Here is a 2,175-nt window from a genome sequence, read left to right as displayed (position 1 = left end):
GGAGGCAGAGGTTGCAATGAGCCAAGATTGCGCCACTGCACTCCTGCCTGGGTGACAGAGCAAAACTCTGCCTCAAAAAAAAAAAAAAAAAAAAAAAAAAAAAAAAAAAAAAAAAAAAAAAAAGATGGGGTCTCACTATGTTGCTCAGGCTAGAGTGCAATGGCTAGTATTTACAGATGTGATCATAGCACATTACAGCCTTTTCAAGAGACCCACCTGCCTCAGGCTCCCAAGTAGCTAGGACTACAGGCACATATCTGGTTCCAATGTATGTTTTACTTTTTCTTTTTTTTTTTTCCACATCAGATAGGTAACGTGCTGACAATACAACAAGGTTTGAGTGAGGCACATCTCACACATGAAAGTGAAAAGCCAATCGTCATGCTTATGAACTACAAAAGGATACCAATTTAATTTTTTTTTTTTTTTTTTGAGACAGGGTCTCACTCTGTTACCCAGGCTGGAGTGCAGTGGTGCAATCATAGCTCACAGCAGCCTAGACCTCCCAGGCTCTAAGTAAGCCTCCTGCCTCAGTTTCCTGAGTAGCTGGGACTAGAAGAGTATGCCACCATGCCTGGCTAATTTTTTTGACTTTTTGTAGAGCCAGGATCTCACTATGTTGCCCAGGCTGGTCTCAAACTCCTGGGCTAAAACGATCTTCCCACCTCAGCCTCCCAAAGTGCTGGGATTATAGGCGTGAGCCACCGTGCCTGGCCTCAATTTACTTTTTAAAATGGCTTTTTTGGGATGTAATTCACATACCATCCAACTCACCCATATAAAGTTTACAATTCAGTGGGCCTTATTTTTTTTTTTAAGGTATATTCACAGAATTGTGCAACATTACCACAATCAATTTTAGAACATTTTCATAATTAATTTACTTTTAAAGGAAACTTTGCATCATTCTCATAAGTGGAAAACTTGAATTATTTGCCACAAATGGAAGGCAAAACAAAAATAAAGCAAAGAGAGCTGGGCAATGTTATTAAATGCTATCTAGCTAGCGCTGCCTGTGAAGTATCTGAGCTTGAGACTTCTCTCTTTGCCAAAAAGGGAGGATGGGAGGTATTGAAGAGTTGTTGAAGACACACCAGCACTAAACTGAGACTCTCTCTTTGACATAATCAGAAAAACAAAAAGAGAACTGAAAAGAAAAATTACTTTTTCAATATATAATTTAATGCCACATCTCTGAGCCATCCAAAATCATCTTAAGTCTACGTCCCCACCTGCCTCCTCCAGGTAATTTAAGTGGGTTGCCCAGTGTCACACAGCTAGGTAGTGGCAGACTAAGCCTAGAATTCAGGCTTCTTAACTGCTAATGCTATGTCCTTTCCACTACGTCATAGTCCTCTTTGCAATCATTATTTTAAATTAGGTCAAGTGCCTAATGTGCATGCTAGGCAGCCCTGTTACAGATTTATAAAGCACAAATTTTACAGCACATCAGAAACAATCTAATCTAACTCATTTCACTTTACAGATGAGAAAACCAATAAGTTTGTTCTCTTAAGCATGTTTAGAATTGCCTGTCAGTCAATTGGCTGGAACATACAACCAACAATATAGCTATAAACAGCCCAGAATTACAATGATCTTTCTCTGGTCTCAGCCTTAAACCAAACTTCCGGATATCTCAGCCCTGTCACCAGGTCCTGGTTTAGCTTCAGTCTTGCTCCTTAATTTGGTCTGTTCTCACTTCTACATGAGTAGTTTCCCCTTGACCTAAACTGCCTAGGTGGCTTTAAGGATCACAGGGGTGAGGGGAATTCGTTGGTGGATTGAAGGAGTGTGTTATATGAGAAAGAAATGAGAGCTTGTCAGGAACTGCGGAGGGTTTAAGATTTTATCCTACTTGCAAGCTAACAAGTGAGCCTGTCGCAGTTTCATGGATGCTGGCAGAAGACACAAGACTAATAGGTGTGTCTGAAACAAAAGGTCTTATTTGCTCATAGCAATAGCAATAGCAAAAATACTGACATTTTCTTGTGCTCATTTCCTGAGTCCCAGTTCCCAAAGACAATGCAAAGGGGGCCAGGTGACATCTGTACACACAGCAAAGCATATCACAAGAGAGCACAGCTTTAAGCTTGGGGAACCAGAATCTTTTTTTTTTTTTTTTTTGAGTCAGCATATTGCTCTATTGCCCAGGCAATCACAGCTCACTGCAAC

The 2,175-nt window shown here is 40.5% G+C and overlaps 1 non-coding gene across 1 annotated transcript; it reads right to left on the bottom strand.

The window, feature by feature from the left end:
- Positions 1–300: 300 nt before the first annotated feature.
- Positions 301–404, bottom strand: LOC129013460 (small nucleolar RNA U13). Its single transcript, XR_008493933.1, has one exon. It is a non-coding gene; the product is annotated as a small nucleolar RNA U13 (small nucleolar RNA).
- Between the last annotated feature and the right edge of the window lie 1,771 nt (positions 405–2,175).

This window comes from Pongo pygmaeus, chromosome 15 (genome assembly GCF_028885625.2).
Source record: "Pongo pygmaeus isolate AG05252 chromosome 15, NHGRI_mPonPyg2-v2.0_pri, whole genome shotgun sequence".
Classification (NCBI taxonomy): domain Eukaryota; kingdom Metazoa; phylum Chordata; class Mammalia; order Primates; family Hominidae; genus Pongo; species Pongo pygmaeus.
Note: the sequence above shows the minus strand (reverse complement) of the source record. Positions and strands in the feature narration are given on the sequence as shown.